The sequence below is a fragment of the Pteropus medius genome, unplaced genomic scaffold (assembly GCF_902729225.1).
Source record: "Pteropus medius unplaced genomic scaffold, Ma_sr-lr_union100, whole genome shotgun sequence".
In the NCBI taxonomy this organism is placed as follows: domain Eukaryota; kingdom Metazoa; phylum Chordata; class Mammalia; order Chiroptera; family Pteropodidae; genus Pteropus; species Pteropus medius.
Genome location: NW_024355205.1, coordinates 23,847,570 through 23,871,044, shown reverse-complemented (window position 1 = coordinate 23,871,044; position 23,475 = coordinate 23,847,570). Strand labels below are relative to the sequence as shown.

The following is a 23,475-nucleotide window of genomic DNA, read 5'->3' as shown; positions in this document are numbered from 1 at the left end:
ATAAAACATTATGGTTACTGACAGCATATTTTCAACATTTATGTTGTGAAAATTAAAAGGTCTGATTCTATTTCTATAGAATATATATGCCATGGTATATGCTGTTAATCCACATATATTATATAGTGAAACATATAATATTTTTATATCTTTCTTATTTCCTACTTTCTCTAGGTGCCATCTCAGAATCTGCATGAAAATTACATAGTTGAGAGATCTCAATAAATGCCCTTATATCATTATAGTTATATTACCGCTGGGTTGATGTGAAATCCAGTGTTGCCCCAGCCTTATGGGGGAGGAGGATGGTGATGTTGTGTGTTGTCCCTCGGTTCTTCTCCACCTACGTAGCAAAGAATTACAGGTTGGCGAGATTTAGAAACAATAAAATTTATTGAAAGTACATTTTTAGAAGGAGACAGGCCATGTTAGGGAAGGCTACAGCCTGTGGAATTTGGTATGTGAAGAGATAATATAGAAAGCCCCAAGGGAGGAGTGGGTTTTCAGCAAGGAACGCTATAACAACACAGAAATAGGAAGGTCTGCATTATATTTGGGCCATGATGGGAGGTCCTAGATGATCTGTGTGTGAGGTCACCTTGACTGACAGTTGGTTGCTATATAACACTTTGCCTACTGTGCAGGTGCTTACCCAGAATTCAGTCTGTTATAATTAGATTCATGAACTTCCAGGCATAGTCATGATGTTATGATGATGGTATAATGAGGTCAGGTTAGGGTAGTACTTTCTGCACATGCATTTGTAGCTGGTTTAGCCAGCAACTTTTATGGCCTTTGTGTTCTAGGAATTGGGATAATTTATAACCCTAAAAGAGAAGTTTTTCTGGGAGGTCCTTAAGAAGTTCTTCAAGGGAGGTTTCTATGGTTATAGAGCTGGGCCTTCACTCCTGTCACTCATGCCTGGCTAACTACCTAACAGTTACAAGTTACTAAGGAAGTAATTACAAAATAGCCATGGGGATTTAGAGTATATAATAAGATATAAATTGTAGAATATTTTTTAATTAAGTAGAAAAATAAAAAAAGAAGGAAAATGCAAGAATAATCACTTATTGTGGTTACTGTGTATGTCTGAGTCTAAATAAATGTTAGCCTTGCTATATTGCTAAGGATTTTCATAATTTGGAAATTTGACATACAAATACCACACATAAGAGAAGAATGACATGGGATAAAAGTTATACAGATGGTGAGAGTCTGGGAATATTGAGGCATCTGGAAATTGAATCAATATTGTAGTTGTTAAGTAACTGAGTACTATCTGCATGGCCCATCAAGAAGGAGTACTCCTTAAACTTAACTCACAAGACAACCAAAAGGGATATTTGGCACCCCTCTCCTCAAAAGTATATAGGGTGGGATTCTCAGCCTGCCAGGAGGGCCATGTCAGGTGTTCCTCTCAGGGGGTGTGTTGCAGCAATTCTTGTAGCAATACGTAAAGCCTTGGTGAACTCTCATCTCCCCAGGAAATAGCTCAGGTATAAGGAGATAAAATACACAGTCCACAGGTGTGAAAAACACTCTGGATAAAAAGCCTCATATCTACAGGAGTCATACTCCTTTGAACCAGCTCCAGAGAGAGCCCTTTCATAAACCCCCAAGATACATGCCCAATTATGAAATCCTCCACACTCAGGGGAACCTCACAATAGAGCTTCCTAACAAGTATTTATTGTCCACTGGCTTAATCCAGCGTACAACTAAGGAATCATTTTACCATAAGCAACGTTGTTTAGTAACTTAATTGACAAATAGCATCCATACCTGTTTCTCGGGAAACAAAGCTAAGGAATTGAATTGAAGTTAAAATTTTAATGCAGAAGAGAAACAATTTTGTTAATCCGTTGCCAAAACCATTAAAATGTAAAAACAAATGACTTGCTGACTTACTTAACTATTCATTATCTTGATATACAAAATGAGCTGAATAGGAAGGTTATTAACAAATAGCACAGGGTAGTCATGATCTGAGACTTATGTGACAAACATTTTATGTAGGCTTTCTTAGAATCAAGCAGTAGATATAGTCCACCTTGATTCTATGGTGACATAGGATGTTATGTGGTCAATTAAATATATGTTAGACTGGATTCATATACTGTTGCCCTAAGAAGCTCAATCAACAAAAGAGTTATTATCATTGACATGAAAACCAAAAGAAGAGAGAATTTGAAGATGAAAAGATATGCTCACTGCAGAGCATCTGCTTATAATTCAAATAAATTTTGGAAACCCGGAATTTGTTAGTGACCTTAGAGAAAACTACTTCAGTGGCATATTGCAAGCATAATGGGATTGCAATGGATTGAGATGTGACTGAGAACTGAGGCAGTGAATATTATGACTAATAATGTATGAAGGTGATAATCTGAGCCATTAAAAAATTTGATGGGAAGAATATTGGTTAAAACAAAGTTAAAAAAAAAGAACAAACCACTAAGAAGGAATAATTGTACCTAAAATTTATAGATTATTATAAATCCCCAGTTCCAAAAATAGCTATAGGGAATTGTATAGGTGTTGAGCAAAGAGCACAGATTTAATAGAAAGTTAATGCTTTGTGGTTAGAAAATTTCACTTACTATTTAACTCTCTTATAAATAAAAGCCTAGGAGAAATAAATTTTATTTTTGGTTATCAGCAATAGTAAAAAAGTTAGAGATTATCAATATTTGAATTTCTCAGGAAATACAAAAATAATGAGTGTGAAAAAATATATACAGTATAAAGAATGGAAAACCATCAAATAAATATTTATGCATGCAAATATGTATACATATGCATAAACATGTATGCATATGTATGTATAAATATGTAATCATAATGAAAAAATGTAATTAATCATACATACATTTTATTACTTCATCTAAATAAAACTGTTAACATCAATTTAAATACATTCACCTAGGCTGTAATAATCACCCAACTTTACAAATTTTATTTATATCTAGTATAATAATTATTGTTTAGTGTTAGATTCTTATTACACACATACTTCTCTCAAATCACTGAAGAAAATCTAGTTTTCAAAAATTAATATCTAAGTCATTGAATATCTTATTAAAAATTGAAAAAATCAATAGATACTGGGAAAGCTGTATATGTGTGAAAACTCTGAACTTTCCACTTATTCATGCTGTGAACCTAAAAAAAACAAAAGATATTAATTTAAAAAATGAATAAAATAAAGTAATGTTATTATGCTCTCACAGTAAGTAAAAATGGAAATATATGCTGTTAAAAGGATCTACAAAACTAAGTGAATAATTTTCCATGTTAATAGACATACTGCTGAGTATCATGTAAACAATATTTCAGAAAGAAAACTTTAAACAAATATCACAAAGTATAAAATAAAAAACTAATTCCTATATATTTTTAAGAATGCTTTTATGTGTATCATATGTTCAATATTTATACGCAATTATATTTTCAAATTTTACACAAAATTTTAAATATATAAAACATATTAAGAAATATATTAAAACATTATATATGTGCTACTTTTTCTATTGCTGTTTTATGAAGTCTGCACAAAAGCCATAAGTTTAAAATTACTCTATATGATTTTAAACAGATCATATACTTAGCCTAATTAGAAAATCAAACCGTTTATAAATAAAAAAAAAGCATAGCAAGAATCAGCTTAAATTAACACTCCATCTTAAAAGCCTGATCTGAATTCTCCAGGCTAATTTAAGTGTATCCCTATTGATCCTTTTTGTTGGTCCCTATAGATCCTTCCCTTTATATTTCTGTTAGGGAATTTATGTTTTCTGAAACTGATATAGTCTCTGTTCTCATCATTATCATTTACCTAGCCCATTTCCTAATATGTGAAATATGGTGGAGAATTAATAAATATTTTGAAAGAATGAACGCAAGACTGATGACAAAAATCTGATTCAAAAATGATGCTTTTGTTGGTGCCAAATTAATATAATTAGACCTGATTATTTAGGTTCCAAGGGAATAATAATACTGAGACTATAGTCATTATTTTGGTACTAAATGGATTCATTCACGAGAAAGTGAATATAGAATTAATAATGAACAAAAAATTACCTAATTCTACTGGCTTCCCATTCAGGGGAAAATAAGCTAGAGTTAATATTGTTTTTAAAAAGATAGAAATTATTATATGTGTTAAGAATTCTAATTTTTAAAATATGCTATACTATTTTTAATTGTTCAAATTTGTTTTCAGTGTTTACAGATTTTTTATTAATATTCTTATTTAAACAAGTCCATCTCAGTCATTTCATATTCGCAAAAATAATAGCAGGGTGACACATCCTCAGGAATGACTCTTACTTGAACTCAATCCATATAATAGATCAAATGTTGGTGTCTTTTTGAATGAACATTTTGTATAAGTATATTTTGTTACAATAGAATATTATATCTTTCATGATAATCTTCCTGTATCTCTCATATTGAGCTTATGTTAGGTTACTAGTCATTCCAGGATGTGTGGGTCCACAGATCTTTAAAGTGTGCTTATTTTTAAATATTTATATTATTTTTATAGGAAACTATTCTTTGAACATATAGTTCATGCTGTAAAATAGAAACAATTACTCTCGTCAAATTTGCTTTAAGAACAGAAGAGCAAGAATAGAATTAAAGTTTCTTATGAGTTTATTTTAAGTTTATTAGAAATAGTATCAGGAAAATTTGGCATACTATCTAAAGCATGAAAAAATAATTGATGTGATTTATTTTGAAATGACTAAATGTTATGCTCCATATATTAGTTGTATCATTAGGCTGGTTTCTGCTTCAGAATCCATGGTATTTTGAACAGAAATGATTAAAGAGGTTATTAGTAAATCTACAAAGAACAGAGCACACAGTGATTAAACATTACCCTATCATCTGGGCTACAAATGTTCAGCACCATTATGCTTCCACAATAGCAATTTACCATAACACTGAAAAGTAAGTAATCAATATAGGCAGGTAGTGCTTGTTACAGTTACAGAAAAGAATACAGCCTCTTCTCTTCCAATTTTGCAAAATCAATGAGCAATCCTCTTTATAAGGCAGCCTGTTAGTCTCAGTTTCAGATGATGGGAATGATAGGAGTTATAGTTACCAGGCTAAAAACTGTTCCAATACTCACCTCACTATTTGCAAAATGTGATTTGATTTGTAACTCAATGAAAAATAAAAATAAGATGCAACACTATAAAAGAAACACCACATGAAATCATGATGATTGTGAGTACATCAAAATGCTGAACAAACGTAGGTGCTTAAACCAATATTGAAAATATGTATATTATAGGTATTAAGACCAAAAATAAATTACCAAGCCTAAAATAAATATTTATTCCTTAATGCACAATATTCTAGTTTGCACTGTGCCATATCTTCCAATAAATAGAGTTGTTTGGTTTTCAATTTGGAAATACTCAGCTGGATAGCTATATCACTAACATTGATAAACACCACTGTATGGCATAAAAAATCAAAGAGGTCTAAATGTTACTGCCCTAAAGTTTAGAGTGTGTGCGCTTTTTGGAAAAGATCTTAGAGATAACCAAGAACATATTTTCATTGTATACATGAAAAACCTAAGGCCCTGAAATTCTAACTAATAGGCTTAGGATTCTTATTGCTTATTTCTATGCCTTGACTGGAAACCCGAATCTCTTGATTTCCTGTGTTTTCCTAATATTCTCATGTTTTGTGGTGATGTCTCTTAAATTATATTCTCACCATCATAGTTTTAGTTGTACTTAATGGCTATTAAAACACCATCTATACCATGCATATGAATAAACATTATTTAATAAGCTGGAACTATACCACGATAAATTCTGGTAACCCCAGAGGCTCCAGATTTTATGTATGGTTTTATTCCAGCCAAGAATGTATGGCTCGCAAGACAAAACCTCTCTTTGAACATGAGGATGAAAATGTTGAATTTTCTGTCAATAATATCACGACTCTGGTATCCATTATTGTATATATTATTATAATGAATTGATCTTTGCTTAAACTCTAATTTTGCAGATAATTGTAGCTACTGTGGAATAGAGGACAAATTAAGTACTAATTGGTGAAAATATTTATACTTAGAAACAAAAGATTTACAAGTCTATTAGCAAAGGTATATCAGATAAAAATCCCATATCAGGATCTCCCCAAATGTATGCACATCCTGGTTAGAAAAAAATTAAGAGGAATTCTTGCAAACATGCTGAATGATCAGGGGAGATTTTATTTAAGGAAACAGAGATGACCATAAGCCTTGAGTGAGAAGAGTGTAAATAAACAATAAATTATTGAGTAACGATCTAATTTTACCAATAGACAAAGTTTTAAAAAGTATTTTGGTAGTAAAATGAGGAGTGAAAAGCAGACTAAATGATCTATTGTAGTGAAGTTTATTTTCTGGAATTAAAATTTGAGTTTCAATGTGTTTATTTCAATTAAGTGTTAAGTATTAATTAATTTATAATTCTTACAGAGCACTTTTGTCTTCAACTGAATATAAATTTGACTGATGAAGTTCATTGATTATATGTGCAAAAGTACCAGCATTTCCTATATGGTTTTTAATGTAATCAGTGTTAATTAATAATTCTAAAGTTGCAAGGTTTCTTCACAAATTTTATCAAGCTTGTACTGTTAATGATTTTCTTGGCAGAGAAAATCAAATATCTGATTCCCAGTACATTCGTATTTACAACAATATTTCTAATTGACATTTTCCGAATTAATAAGGTCACATATTTGATAGCAGATAGGCTTTTCTAAGATATTTATTATGAATCCATTGATACTCAAAGTGCTACATCTCAACTTGTAGTCTTATGGAAATAAGCACAATTCTTGTGACTTAATGCATTTTGCTAGACAAAGATAAAAATGAATATAAAAGTCTTCATTGTGACATCCCAAACTCAAATCCTTTGTTTAATACTAATGACTTATTTCTTTTCCGTATGATAGTCATTTAAATGACTGAATATACTAGAATGAAAAAAAAAAACATGGTAGAATATGAATCATAGTTATTCATGGTTTTAAAACATAATAGAAAGAAAACAAAAGGCATACTGACTATGAGTTTGAATTCCATTTTAATTTCTGCAGATGGGGAAAGTCTAGGGTTTTATTTTTCCTTTTAATAGATCTATACTGTCATTATCACTATATATATCACTCTGATCAAGGACAGCATGTGTTTCCAATACCTATAATGAATTTTGATAGCTATAATCTCCTTTTTGAATTACTCATAAATTTTGATTTTTTTATATAAAATATACTAAATATATTTCATGCCAAACTTATTTATCTGAGTTTTTGTTATTTACATATGTAAATACTAGATATTAATTAAATTAAGTATACATTTAAATATTACTTGTGTTTCTTATGTAGCATGCTTCTTAAAGGTAATCTAGATGTAATCACTAAATTATTTGGTTCACTTATGTAATAATTAAATAATAGCATGGAATCGAAGAAGACTGGCCAAGGCACAAAATATTTTGCAATCTAGAAAGATTTCAAGTTTACTGAACCTCCATTTCCAAATCAACATAATGGGAAAGAAGAGACTCAGAATCTTTAGAAAACCTGAGAGTTTTAAGACTACCAGATTTTTATGAATAGTAGGCACCTATACCAATTTTTATTATTACAGTAGAAGAAGCTTACATGTTTGGCTATATGAATATTTTAAAAAATGAAATCTTATCTATACATTCATTTAAAAATATCACCAATGATATTTTATGTCAAATGCTCTCACATTTCTGATGAAAACACCTACAGGTTTTTTTTTCTAATTTCTGCTCAGCAATTTCTCTCTTCTTTCTGTAATAAAATCTGTTGTCCTACATATTATCTTTGAATCTGTGCATTTGAACAAAACCACTGACTGAAAAATGTTATAATTTCTATAACAATATTAAGGGTTATAATTTTCTTATCTCTAGACTTCCTTATTGAGACCTCAGTCATTTCATTCTAGAGTCTTTAACATCCCTCCTAGTAACAGTACACTCTGTCCATTGCTTGACCTGTTTCTCACTAAATGTTCTTTTTTATTTTTCCTGCCTAAAATTATTGATCTTGGGTCATCCAAATCACCTGCATAAATCTTTTTCCTCTGCCACTGAGTATTGCTGGAGAAAAATATACTACCCTATTTATTTTTACCTAAATCAATGGTTTTTCTTTAGCAGAAACATCAATACTTTTTATTTTCCTTAGTCAATAAAAGTTTTTTTAAAGCAATTCTTCATCATCATACTTTTTAAAAATTTCTGTTTCACACTCAAGCCCTTCACTATTCAGATGCTCTTATTTACTCTATCATATATAAAATAATGGTAAGGCAATGTCTCCTAATTGCCACTTCAACATCTATTTGATATTATTGGGGAAAATTAATGAGTGAGAAATAAATCATACTTTATGAAGTATGCAGTCTTATGAGATGACACATATTTTAGAAAACTCACTATACAAATAAATATATATATATATATATATATATATATATCGAATATATATATATTTGATAGGTGCTCTGAAGGAAAATTCAAGGTGTGATAAGATTAAGTAATCAATATTCCATAAGAGTAAGGAAAGGCATTTTTGAGCAAGTGATATTTGAACAAAGATTCAAAATGGAGTAAGAGTTGTAGATAAGTAACAACTGAGGGAGGAGACTCTCAGATAAGTGGTGGGGCAAGGAAAGAGGTCCTAGGTTAGAAACAGTAGTTTCATAGCTCTTCTGGGTGATACTCATCTATATAGTGTCTCTTAAGAGTAATTTGCTGGAAATTCTGTATTTATCTATCTGAGAACAGAGGAACAATGAGGGCGACTATGGAGGACATCATACAAGTAACTTTATGGACACCGGGAAGTGCAGCTGCAAATGACATAACATGGCCCAAACTAACTGCAAGGGAGCCTAGGACAGTTAGATGTTCCAGAGTGACCTCCAGAGTAATATGCAATGAGATGTGTAAACATTTAGAAAACCTCTGCACAAGCCTGGTACACTAAAGGGACCTAAAGAATACGAATGCACCTGGTGGCTAGAAGGTAAATAGAAATGTGACATAATGTTAGCTGGAATATCAGGAGAAACCAAATGACATATGACCTTACAGTGCATATGACCATATGTGTCAGTCTGACCACAAAGCTCTAGTTTATATCAGACTTATACCGTAGCTCCTCCATTACTTAAAAACATGTCCTGGTTTGATCAATAAATTATATGATTCCTCTATATAGCATAATAAAAATTATTTTATAATCATAGAGAATAAACCTCCTAGATTTTCTGATATATTTTTCTAGGCTCTGAAATGGCCACAAATTTAAAATACTGAGTTTTGGATATTTAACATCTTTATAGAAAAGTACTACTGTGTAATAAATCTAGTTTGATGACATTCTATTTATTATAAATATATTTAATACATTTCTGGGAAAAAATGAAGAAATCTGTTAGTCAAATTTTGTACAGCTCTTGGGAACACTCTACTGTTTTAAGTATTCTGGAAAAAAAAAATTATTTTAGCTGTAAGTAGGCCTTTAGGAGCGCTAAAATATCCCTAAGTAATCAAATGGAATTTCCGTAAAAATTTACTTTTAAAAAAATTGTCAAGGTAGTAATGTGGGGCCAAAGCATGTAGTATGTTGAGGTCGCTGTAAGAAAACTGGCTTTTTTCTCTCAGTGAAATAGGAGCCCACTGAAGTTTTAAGACAAAGAATAATTTTTTCTTCCTTATATGTTTTAAAAATTAAACTATAAAAAAATTGAGCTAATTGTATATTCAAATAAGATTGTAAAAAATATTACAAAGAGAACTCATATATTCTTAGCCCAGTTACCTCTAATAGTAAAATCTTGCAAAATATAGTATAATATCACAAGTAGGATATTGACTTTTATTTTGACAATATACAAAACATCTATATCCCCACAAGTAATTACTAATCTGTTCTCTATTCCTATAAATTTGTCATTTCAAGAATGTTGCATAAATGAAATCAGACAATATGTAACAATTTGAGACTGACTTTTTTTCACACAGCATAATTTCTTCCAATCTGTTGTGTGTATCAATAGCTTATTCCCTTTCATTACCAAGTAATATAGCACTGCAGTTAGCTTAACCATTCATCCATTGAAGTGTATCTGAACTGATTTAAGTGTTTAGCTATTATGAATAAAGCTTCTGTGAATGATCACATTCAGGTTTTTTTTTAATTTTTTTATTCAATTAGAATTTATATTCCATATTATTTTATATTAGCTAAACGTTTGCAGCATTGTGGTTAAACATTTATATAATTTACAAAGTGATCCCCCTGATTAGCCTAGTACCTACCTGGCACTATGATTATTACAATATTATTGACTATATTTCCTATGCTGTACTTTACAACCTGGTGACTAATTTGTAACTGTCAATTTATACTTCTTAATATCCTCACCTTTTTCACCCAGCCTCCTAACTCCCCTCCCCTCTGGCAATCACCAGTTTGTTCTTCATATCTATGAGTATGTTTTTGTTTTGTTTATTCATTTATTTTGTTCTTTAGATTTCACATGTAAGTGAAATCATATGGTATTTGTTTTTCTCTGTCAGACTTATTTCATTTAACACAATCTCTAGGATTATCCATGTCATTGCAAATGATACTATTTCATTTTTCCTGGCTGAGTAATCTTCCATTTTATATACATAGTCCTTTTTTATTCAATCATTGATTAATGAGCACTTAGGTTGCTTCCATATCTTGGCTATTGTAAATAGTGCTGTACTGAACAGAGGTGCATATATCTTTCAAATTAGTGTTTTGATTTTCTTTGGAAAAATACCCCAAAGTGGAATTATTGGGTCATGAGATAGTGCTATTTTTAATTTTTTGAGGAATCTCCAAACTGTTTTCCATTGTGGCTGACACAATTTGCAATCCTGCCATCAGTGTATAAAGGTTCCTTCTTCTCCACATTCTCTCCAACACTTGTTTGTTGATTTATTGATGAAAGCCATTCTGACAGGTGTGAGATGATATCTCATTGTGATTTTAGTTTGCATTTCTCTGATTATTAGTGACATTGAGTGCCTTGTCATATGTCCATTGGCCATCTGTTTGTCCTCTTTGGAGAAAAACCTTTTTTAGGTCTTCTGCCAATTTTTCAATATATTGGATTGTTTATTTTGTTTTGTGTTTTTGGTATTGAGTTATATGAGTTCTTTATAAACTTTGCCATTTTGTAAATCTATTGGTTTATATTTTTTTTGCGTTTTTGGTGTTGAATTGTATGAGTTCTTTATAAACTTTAGATATTAACCCTTTATCAAATGTATCATTGGCAAATATTTTCTCCCATTCAGTAGGTTGGCCTTTCTTTTTTTTTTTTTTGATGGTATCTTTTGCTGTGCAAAAACTTTTTAGTCCCAGTTGTTTATTTTATTTTGTTTCTTATGATAGAGAAGATATATCAGAGCAATATCAGAGAATTTACCACCTATGTTTTCTTCAAAGAGTTTTGTGGTTTCAGATCTTACATTTAAGTCTTTAATTCATTTTGAGTTTATTCTTGTATATGGTATAAGAAAGTGGTCATTTCATTTTTTTTTTTTGCATGTATCTTTCCAGTTTTTCTAACATCATTTATTGAATAGATTGTCTTTACCCCATTGTATATTCTTGCCTCCTTTCTTATAGATTAAATGAACATATAGACATGTATTTATTTCTGGGCTCTCTATTCTGTTCCATTAATCTATATGACTATTTTTATGCTAGTACTATTCTGTTTTGATTACCATAGACTTATAGTTTACTTTGATATAAAGTAGCATGATACCTCCAACTTTGTTTTTGTTTCTCAAGATTGCTGTAGCTATCCAAGGTCTTTTATAATACCATACAAATTTTTGGATTATTCGTTCTAGTTCTAGGAAAAATGCTATTGTTATTTTGGTAGGAATTGCATGGACTCTATGGATAGCTTTGGGTAGTATGGCATTTTTATGATGTTAATTCTTCCTATTTATGAACACGTACATGTTTCCATTTATTTATATCTTCAATTTCTTTCTTCAATGACATAATTTTTCAAATACAAGTGTTTTACTTCCTTGATTCAATTTATTCCTAGGTATTTTTGATGTAATTTTTAATAGATTTTTTAACTTCTTTTTCTTATAGTTCATTATTGATGTATAAAAATACATGCAACCAATTTCTGCATATTAATTTTATATCTTGCTACTTTACTGAATTGATCAGTTCTAACAGATTTTTGGTGGAATCATTAGGGTTCACTATTTATAGTATCATGTCATCTGCAAATAATGACAGTTTTACTTCTTCCTTTCCAATTTGGATTTGGATTCCAATTTTATTTCTTTTTCTTTTTGGATTTCTATGGCTAGGACTTCCAAAATTATGTTGAATAAAAGTGGTAAAAATGAACAGCCTTGTCTTGTTCCTTAAGGAAAATGCTTTTAGCTCCTCCCAACTGAGTATGATGTTAGCTGCAGGTTTGTCATACATGGCCTTTATTATGTTGAGGTTTTTTTCCCTCTATTCCCACTTGCTGAGAATTCTTATCATAAATGGATGCTGGATTTTGTCAACCGCTTTTTCGGCATCTATTATGACTATTTTATCTTTCAAACTGTAAACGTTGATTATCACATTAATTGACTTGTGAATATTGAACTAAACTTGCATCCCAGGAATAAATCCAAATTGGTCATGGCGCTTGATTTTTTTAATGTATTGTTGAATTCAGTTTGCTAATATTTTGTTGAGGATTTTTGTATCTATGTTCATTAGGAATATTGGCCTATAATCTTTTTATGTAATGTTTTTATCTGGCTTTGAAATCAGGGTAATGGTATCCACATAAAATGAGCTTGGGAGCATTCTCTTCTCTTGAATGTTTTAGCATAGTTTGAGAAGAATAGGTGTTAATTCTTCTTTGAATGTTTGCTAAAATTCACCTGTGAAGCCATTTGGTTCAGGACTTTTGTTTGTTGGGAGTTTTTTGATTACTGATTTGATTTTGTTCGTAGTAATCAATCAATTCGGATTTTCTGTTTCTTCTTTACGGAATCTTGGAAGATTATATGTTTCTGGAAATGTGTCTATTTCTTCCAAATTTTCCAATTTGTTTGCATTTAATTGCGTGTAGTATTTTCTTATAATTCTTTGTATTTCTGTGGAGTCAGATGTTACTTCTCTTTCATTTCTGATTTTATTTATTTTGCTCCTCTCTCTTTTTTCCTTGATGAATCTGGTTAAAGGTTTATCAGTTTTGTTTATCTTTTCTAAGAACCAGCTCTTAGTTTTACTGATCTTTTGTATTTTTTTTTTAGACTCTATTTTGTTTATTTACACTCTGATCTTTATTATTTTCTTCCTTATACTTACTTTGGGCTTTGCTTGCTGTTCTTTATATGCTTTCTTTACGTGTAAGAATTTGATTGTTTATTTGAAATTTGATTGTTTATTTTTCTTGTTTCTTGAGGTAGGCCTGTATTACTATGATTTTCCCTCTTATGACTGCTTTTGCTCTGTCCCATAGATTCGGGATCATTGCGTTGTCATTTTTATTTGGCTCACGTTATTTTTTGATATCTTCTTTGTTAACCCATTCACAGTTTAGTGTCATGTTATTTAGCCTCTATGAATTTGTGTTTTTCATTTTTTTCTCATGATTAATTTTTAATTTCATACCATTGTGGTCGGCGAAGATGCTTGATATGATTCAGTCTTCTTAAATTTAGTAAGACTTGTGTTGTGGCCTGATATGTGGTCTATCTTATAAAATATTTCCTATGCATTTGAGAAAATATATATTCTGCTGCTTTGAGGTGAAATGCTCTAAAAATATCAATTAAATCTATCTGGTATAGTGTGTCATTTAAGGCTGATGTTTCCTTGTTGATTTTCTGTCTGAAAGATCTGTCCATTGGTGTCAATGGGGTGTTAAAGTCCCCTACTATTACTGTATTACTGTCAGTCTCTCCCTTTATGTCAGTCAATATTTGCTTGATATATTTAAGTGCTCCTATGTTGGGTGCATAAATGTTTACTAGGATTATGTCCTCTTGTTGAATTGATCCCTTTATTATCATATGATATCTTTTTTTTTGTCTCTTATTATAGCCTTTATTTTAAAGTCTATTTTGTCTGATATAATTATTGCCACCTCAGCCTTTTTTTAAATTTTGATTCGTATGAACTATCTCTTTCCATCTTTTTGTTTTCAGTCTGTGGGTATCTTTTGATCTGAAGTCGGTCTCTTGTAGACAGCATATGTATAGATTTTATTTTCTTATTCATTCAACTACCCTGTATCTTTTGATTGGAGTATTTATTCCATTTACATTTAAAGTGATCATTGATCTGTACATAGTTATTCCATTTAATTATTTATGTTTTTCTCCTTCTCCTTTTTAGAGGGGTCCTTTTAATATTTCCTATATTACTGGCTTTGTGGTGATGAAATCCATTAGCTTCTTCCTGTCTGGGAAGCTCTTTATCTCACTTCAATTTAATCTCTTAGACTGGTTGGGTAGAGTAGTCTTGGTTGTAGATTCTAGCTTTTCATCATTTTAAATATTTCCTGCCAATCACTTCTAGCCTGCAAAGTTTTTGTTGAGAAATCAGCTGACAATCTTATGTGAGCTCCCTTGTAAGTAACTGCCTTTCTCTTGCTGCTTTAAGTATTTTCTCTTTGTCTTTAAAATTTTCTATTTTATTTATATTGTATCTTTATATGGGCCTATTTTGTTTCCTCTTGTTTGGGATTCTGTGTTTCCTGGACTTATATGTCTATTTCCTTTGCCATGTTAGGAAAATTTTCAGTCAGTATTTTTTCAAATAGATTTACAATCACTTACCCCCTCCATTCTTCTTCTTGTACCCCTATGATGTGAATGTTGTTACACTTGATGTTGTCCCAGAAGGCCCTTAAACAATCCCCATTTTTTTTTCTTTTTGCTCTTTCAATTGAATATTTTCTGCTATATTGTCTTTCAAATTTCTGATTTGATTCTCTGCTTTATCTAATCTACTATTTATTCCTTCTAGTATTTCTTCATTGAGCATTTTTATAACCAGTATTTTAAACTCTGTATCTGGCATGTTGTTTGTCTATATTTTGTTTAGTCCTTTTTCTGGAGCTTCGTTCTGTTCTTTCATGGGGCATGTTTCTTTGTGTTCTCATTTTGACTGCCTCTCTTTGTTTGTTTTGATGTATTAGGTAGATCTGCTATGTCCCTTTGTCTTTGCTGGGTGGCCTTATATTGTAGGTGCCCTGTGTGTCTCAGTGGCCCAATCTCCCTCATCACTGTGCTGGTTGCTTCAGTTTACCTTGTGCGATTGTGTGTGACCTCCTTTTGTAAATGAAATTTGATTGATGTTGTTATATCAGTGGGTGGGATTGATTCTCAGGATAATTGGCTATGGAGATTGGTCATGCCCACTGCATATGTGTCCTTCTGCTGTGTGGGGGCTGACCCCACAGAGAGGGATTCACCCCAGTGACATCATATGACTGTTGAGACCACCCTTCAGTTTGCCATTTGTGAGGCTAATCAGATGGTGCTCTGTTGTGTTCTGATGCCAGCTTCTTGGAATGTTAGTTCCGGGGACCCTTGGGAGGGACACATGTGCAGGTCAAAGTCAGCTGCTGCCTGAGACTGCTTGGGGCCTATCTGTTTTTTTGAGGTTGGTTGCTACCTATGTTGGACCTGAAGGCATGTGGGGGAGACCAGGCTGTGAACCGAGGCAGGCTGCCACCAGTACTGGGGCGGGAGCTGGGGCAACTCAGCCAAAGGCCAGGAGGCCTCAAGGCTTAGGCTGCCTGCCATATGTCTGTAAGGCTCAGCAGCTGAAAGAATCTCAGATGATATGCAAATCGTGTGAAGTGGGGTCCCAAAGAGTCACCAAAGTGGGGCACGTTGTGTTTCCAGGTTCGTGCAGAGTCAGATTTGTTGCCAGTGCTGAGCCTGTGGCCACTCTCAAAAGTCTCAGATCATACTGGGGGCCAGATGTCACCCGTCTTGGGCCTTCATAACCCCGAGATTTTTTTAAGAAATACTGCCCATTATTGAAAATAACCAGAGGCATGTGAGCCAAGGCCTATTGACTGCCGCTGAAGGCACTTCCTGCCAAGAGCTCAGAGTGGGCTTGTTGCATAGCCATGAAAATATTTCTAGTAGTGTGTAAGCTGGATGGGGTGAGGTTGCAGGGAGTCACAAGGGTAGAGCGAGAAGAGTTCACCAGGCCAACGCAGACTCAGATTTGGCCATGCGAGAGTAGGACACAGTCAAGATAGCGTCTGTCTGTAGGCTGCACAAGAGGAAGACCCAGCAAAGAGAAAATGGAGGCTGTCTCTCCAGCCCTCACCCTGAAGCCACACAATTCAGTTTTTCCCTGTATATCTCTGACACCTCCTGAGCTGCTGTCCTTCCGCCAGAACTCTGATAGTGCCTGTGAGTGAGTGAGTCTGTGCACGGAGCTTTAAGGGGACATCTGGGTTTCCAGCAGCCTTCATCTCAGAGATGGTCAGAATCTCTGCTGATTTTCACAGTCAGATTTTGTGGGACTCCTCTTCCTAGCACTGGAACCCTCTGCTTGGGAGCCCCCATGTGGGGCTGGGGCCCCTCGCTCCTCTGGGGGGACCTCCACAGTTGAGATATCTCTCCTGATGATCAACCACTGCACATGGGTACAAAGCCAACCTGTTTCACATCTCCATTCCTCCTACCAGTCTCCTCATGACCTCTTCTTTATATCACCAGTTATAAGAGTTCTGTTCAGCTAGTCTTCAGATGGTTCTCCAGGTTGATCGTTCTATAATTTAGTTGTAATTTTAACATGGTCATGGGAGGAGGCAGGCACATCTACTCTGCCATCTTGACCAGTCAATCACATTTAGGCTTTTAGATGAGCCTAAGTTTTCTTTGTCCTGGGATAAATGCCAAAGAGTAAAATTGTTGAGTTACATGGTATTTGCATGTTTAGTTTTATAGTAAAAAGCCAAAATATTTTTAAGAGTAATCGTACCCTTTACATGCCCACTAGCAATAAACAAGTTATCCTATTTTTACATTATCACTGGTGTTGTCACTAATAATTATGATATCATTATCATAATAGTTGTGCAGTAATATCTCTTTGGTTTTAATTTGCATTCCCCTAAATTAATGATGTTGAATATATTTTCACATGCTTATTTGCCATCTATATTTTGTCTTTAGTGAGATGTCTGTTCATATTTTTGGCCCATTTACTAATTGAATTGTTCTTTTCTCTTGAGTTTTAAGAGTTCGTTATTCATTCTAGTCTTCTGTCAAATATTGGTTTGCAAATAGTTTCTCCAGTTTTAGCCTTCTTTTTTCATCCTTTTCACAGAGTCTTATGCAGAGAAAAATTTGTTGCCTAATTTGAATAATGTCCAACTTAGCGTTTTTTTATATATAGTACTTTAGTATTAAATATGAGACACTTCACATAGCTCTAGATCACAAAGATTTTTCCTATTCTTTTCTAAAACTTCTACAGTTTTACATCTTACGTTTAAGTCCATTTTGACATATTTTGAGTTGACTTTTATGTAAATATAAGGTTGAAGTCAAAGTTCTTTTATTTATTCTTTTATGCCTATGGATGTCCAATTGCTCCAGTATCATCTTAAAAAGGCTAATATTTCCCCACAGAATTGTTTCACACCTCTGTCAAAAAACAGTTGGACATATTTGTGTGAGTCTGTTTCTGAGCTCTCTTTTCAATTTCACATGTGTGATTTAGGTGTCTATCCCCCCACCAGTATAAACTGTCTTGATCACTGCAGCTATGTAGGAGACATTAGTATCAGGTAGAGTGATTCTTTCCCCTTTGTTCTTTTCCAAGATTGTTTTAGCTATTCTTAGGGTTGTGCCTTGTTGTGTAAATCATAGAGTGAACTTGTTTATGTCTACAAAAATCCTTGCTAAGATTTTGCTAAGAATTCATTAAACATCAATACATTTTGAGAAAATTGACATTTTACTATGTTGACTCTTTTAATTCATTAATGTAATATGTCTCCATTTATTTACATTTTTTTTTATTTCTCATTGGGCAGATACCTAGTATGAATGCCAATCTGTGAAAAACAAATAAATTTATTAATTGCTGATAAACTTATAAAAGCATCCAGATAACCATTTTTATACTTGTGTTTTATAAATCTATCACTGATGAGAATTTAGTATCACTTTTCCTTTTTCAAGTTCAATAGTCTCCTTGAGGAATAAAAAATTTGAAAATTTCAGTTATATTAGTTTCCTAGGACTGCAGTAACAAAGTGGATGGCTTAAAACAATTACGAAATTATTGTCTCATGGTTCTGGAGACTAGAATTCAGAATCAAGATGATTCTGAACATCATGGCCATGTTTCCCCTAAACCCTATAGAGGAATCCTTCCTTGCTTCTTCCTAGCTCCTGGTGGTTTGCTGGAAGTCTTTGACATTTCTTGACTTGTAGCTGCCAAACTGCAATCTCTTTCTTTGTCATCACATGATGTCCTCCCTGTATGTGTCTATCTTCGTAGGCCGTCTTGTAAGGACACCAGTCATATTGTATTAGAGGTCCACCTATTCCAGTATGACCTCATCTGAACTTAACTAATTACATCTTTAATGACCTATTTCCAAATAAGGTCACATTCTGAGGTAGTAGGGGTTAGAAATTCAACATATCTTTTCTTTAGGGGCAAAATTTGATCTATAACAGTAGTCATATTTGAAATAAAATATGTTTTTTTGTTCAAAAAATGTGTAAAGAGATATGGGAAGAAATAGTTTCATTTTTGTATTAATTTTCAAGGACCATTTATGCAAGAAATCCTTCAGGCAGTTTTGAAGATTTCAAGTGTTTTGATGATTGCACAATACATCTGCTACAGAGCCTTTTCTCTTATTATAGATGGAAAATTAAAATAACTTAATGACTGACTGCTTGTAAAATCATTTTAATTATGTCACAAATTGCAGCAATGTCCCTTAGTACAAGAAAAACTACTTATTTCTGTTCAATACATTCATAATTTAGTGTCTCAACTAAATTAAGGATTTTCTCTTAGAGACAATAAATACTTCAAATAATTCATTGGTGATCACAATAAACATGCCGATATTTTAAAGTGTTTTATTCATAGTCAATGCTTTCTGAACTGATTCCTGATTCTGTGATGAAGCTAGTTATTTTAATTATTTTGATGATTTCAATTATTTTAATATGTAGCATTATAAAGGCCTTTATCAAATTAACTTTCACTTATTCTAAGATTTAATGTCCTTTAATATAGTGTACATTTTGTCTATTGAAGTTGTAATTTATGTTTTATTTTTGAAAAAGAAAATGAGTTGAACTGTATAGTACATAAAATAAACATCCTGTGTAATGAGATAATAATTGTGCTAAACTATAGACAGTTAGACTAAAATTGTTTAATAGCAAAGTAATGGTTTGTATCCAAGTTTGCAATAGATATTCTGTGTGTTTTCAAGTTACTATGCTGAGGATAGTCTTAATAATCATTTTCAATTTATTTTTTTCCAATATTTAGGCAATTGTACTCTATAATCTAATGATGCTGATCTTTATCTGTATCATTATTATAAAAAATGCTGTTTGTTCAGAAATCAGTGTTTGCAGCTTCAACAATCTGAAGAAAAATCTGCTGAACTAATTTTATTTTAGTCAATTACATTTGGGCAATGAGGAATAAAAAAGAGATAAGAAAGATTATGCAGTTTATGTTGGGAGTAAAATACTGAATTCATTTCACTAAACCCAAATGATTTAAAGGCTAAACATGAAGTCATTCTTCAGGGAAGTTTTATTTTTTTCCCCCTTTAAAAATGGACTAGGTAAATGAGAAAACTATCTTTCCAGAAAGATAGATTTATTATATGCATTTCCCATATGTTGAACATGCAATTTGTCAGCCAGTTTAACTCAGGCAGAATTGAAAATCATTTACACAGGTGTTTTGAAAGAACACGAAATTGGAGTTAGGTGCTATAGATTTTAGTTCTCTGTCCCTAAATAGAGAAAATATAATTTAAATCTCTGGTCTTTATTTTCTCAATGGACAAAGGAATTAGTATTAAGTAAGATTATATTTTTTCAAGTGTAATTAGCTGTCTAACATTCTATGATTTGATACTCAGAGATGTTCAGAGCATTGTTAGCCATTGAGATAGATTCATGTTTTATTGTCTTTGTTTAAATCAACTTAACTACACATTAATTTGAATTGCTGTCACCAACTACAGAGTGATCACTTCCATTTTATTAACAGAATATGTGTTTTTTCCCAGGAGGTTTTCAGACATTCTAAAATATCTTGGTGATCATTGCTGTTTTCTTAGCTTGAAGTCTCTTTTCTCTTTAAAAATTTCCTTAAGGGTATTATTTAAATAGTAGCTGAACAATTCTTTGCCTTATGTTAGTCTCCACAAGCTTGGTAAAGGGGTATACTAAATAACTGGGAACTGATTACATAGTATATTGTGAATCCACATCTCTTTGATTCCTTCTTGGAAATGAGTTAAAGATTTTATTAAACCTAGTAATTGGGCAAAAGGCTAGAATTTCAGATAATTTTAAGAATAATCAACTCGTCCAATTTTTTATCTATATGTACGTGTGTACATCAGTACACTTAAAATATTTACTTTGTTTAAAATTGTTAGTTATTTGTGATAGTGCAATATATTATCATATAATATACTGTCTTTTATAAATTGCTTGTATTCATTATAATAAACACATATCATTTTATTAAGTTTCTTAGTCTCAGAAATAGTAATAATATAGACAGTTTCATTAAACTGAGGAATGAAAATAAAAAATCTTTGTATAATTATCAACTTTACCTTCCAGAAATAATTTACATTATTTTCACATGTCTTATTTAAAAAATTTATACATATCATATTTACACACAAGATATTTTCAATAAACCTGTAGTTTGTCTTTCTTTCTCTCTCATTCTTTTTTCTTTTTTTCTTTTAAAAAATCTTTTGTGTACTTTATTTTGAGAAATACAGTTTTTCTTAAAGATATTTTTATTTTATTATTTTCTATTCCACCATATCTGTTGAGTCTCAGATAGTTTCACTCACTTGTTTACCGGGACTGAAAAGGTCAAAGGCAAGTGTAATAGAAAGAGATGACTTTTTATAACACCCCACCAATGAGAGTGTAATTTCTAGCTGTGTTTTATCACCATTTAAAAATTCTCCCAATCCCTGCTAACGTTATCTATAAAATCTATAGATATCTCTTGATTCTTTAGGTGTAGCTAACGTTATCTATAAAATCTATAGATATCTCTTGATTCTTTAGCCGTAGAAAACCAATGTTTACTCTAAGCCTATTTCTTAAAGTCAGATAACATAAGAAGAAAACTATGATTCTAGAATAGATACAGGAAAAGGGACAGTTAGAGGTTGATATGTTTTCTTTAGATCCTCATGTTTCCCCTTGGCTTCCAAATTTCATAGCCTGTAATAAAAAATTATACTTTTTTCTAAAATAAAAATGTTTTAAAATTTGAAAATAACACCCTTCTGAATTTTGTTTTATTATACTAAATACCATCATACAATTAGTATAATTGTTATAGAAAAAATTAAAAATTAAAAAAGGGTTAGTGTAACCCAATTATACAGAAATAACAACTTTAAAGTAATTGATACATATCCTTTAGACATTTCTTCATGCATATCCATGTAAATATATTTAAAAAAGAAGATTTTACACTACATGTTTTATAAATTAATTGTACATTTGACAATACATCATGAATACCTGTACTATTATGTAGAAATCATTACATAGATATTATTTAAATTGGTACATTATAGTTTTTAATTCTCTGCCTATAAAAATAATGATACATATTTGTTTTTATTAAATTATCTGTTTAAAAATATTGGCATTAATACATATTTTGAAATAGACTGATATTAACATAATTGTGCATATATTTTATTGCACTTAGACCTTATCTACTTCACAACAATTAATTCAAAATGGATTACAGATCTAAATGTAAAATACAAAACTTAAAATTTCAAAAGAAAATTTAGAAGGGAATCTACATGACCTTGTATTTGCTGATGACTTTTTAGGTATACCACCAAAGGCATGAGCCATGAAATAAAGAATTCATAAGCTGGACTTTAATTAAAATTTAAAACTTCTGCTCTGCAAAGACAATATCTAGAGAGTTAAAAACAAGGCACAGATTTGGGAAAAAATATTTGCAAAGGCACATCTGATAAAAGGCTATCCAACATATACAAAGAATTCGTAAATCACAAAACAGTAAAACAACCTCATTAAAAAGGGGGCCAAAGACCTTAATAGATACTTCACAAAAAAAGATATGCATGTGGAAAATAAATATATGAAAAGATACTCCACATCATAGGTCATCAGGGAAATGCAAACTAAAACAACAATGAAATATCACCACATACCTGTTAGAATGGTCTAAATCCAGAATACTGACACCACCAAATGCTGGTGTGGATGTGGAGTAATTGCTGTTAGAAATGAAAACTGATATAGCCACTTCGGAACATAGTTTGTCAGTTTCTTACAAAACTGAACATATTTTTGCTATATGACCCTGTAATCATGTGCTTGTTATTTACCCCAAAGGTATGAAAACTTAAGTCCACACACTAATCCACCAATGGGTGTTTATGACAGCTTTATTCATAACTGCCACCACTTGGAGACACCAAGATGTCCTTAAGTAAGTGAATGGATAAATAAAATGGTGCATTCTCACAATGAAATATTATTCAGCATTGAAAAGAAGTAAGCTATCAAGGTATGGAAAGACATGAGGCAAATTTAAATGGGTATGACTAAGTGAAAGAAGCAAATCTGAAAAGGCTGCATGAGTCCAAATATACGACATTCTGAAAAGGCAGAAATTATGGAGACAATAAAAAATTCAGTATCTGCTAGGGGAGAGAAGTAAAGTGGGTAGAGATTAGTAGTCCTCCCCCATTCGCAAGAGTTATGTTCCAAGATTCACAGTGGATGCTTGAAACTGTGGATAGCACCTATATATACTGTTTTTTCTTTATATATACATACCTAATGTAAAGCTTAATTTATAAATTTGGCACAATGAGAGATTAACAAACAATAAGTAATGAAATAAAACAATTATAATATATGCTATAATAAAAGTTACATGTATGTGGTCTCCGTCTCACAAAACATCTATTGTACTATTATTTTAAAGGAAGCATTTTATGGTTTCTCTTTGGCATATCTGAATTGCCAACATCACTACTCTTGTACTTTGTGGCTATTATTAGTATAATAAGGGTTATTTGAACACAAGCACAGTAATACC

The 23,475-nt window shown here is 31.9% G+C and overlaps 1 long non-coding RNA gene across 1 annotated transcript; it reads left to right on the top strand.

Annotated features, from left to right (window-relative positions):
- Positions 1 to 306: 306 nt before the first annotated feature.
- On the top strand, positions 307 to 22,949 carry LOC120598846 (uncharacterized). Its single transcript, XR_005651762.1, has 3 exons — positions 307 to 495; positions 16,372 to 16,380; positions 22,939 to 22,949. It is a non-coding gene; the product is annotated as an uncharacterized LOC120598846 (long non-coding RNA).
- The last annotated feature ends 526 nt before the right edge of the window (positions 22,950 to 23,475 follow it).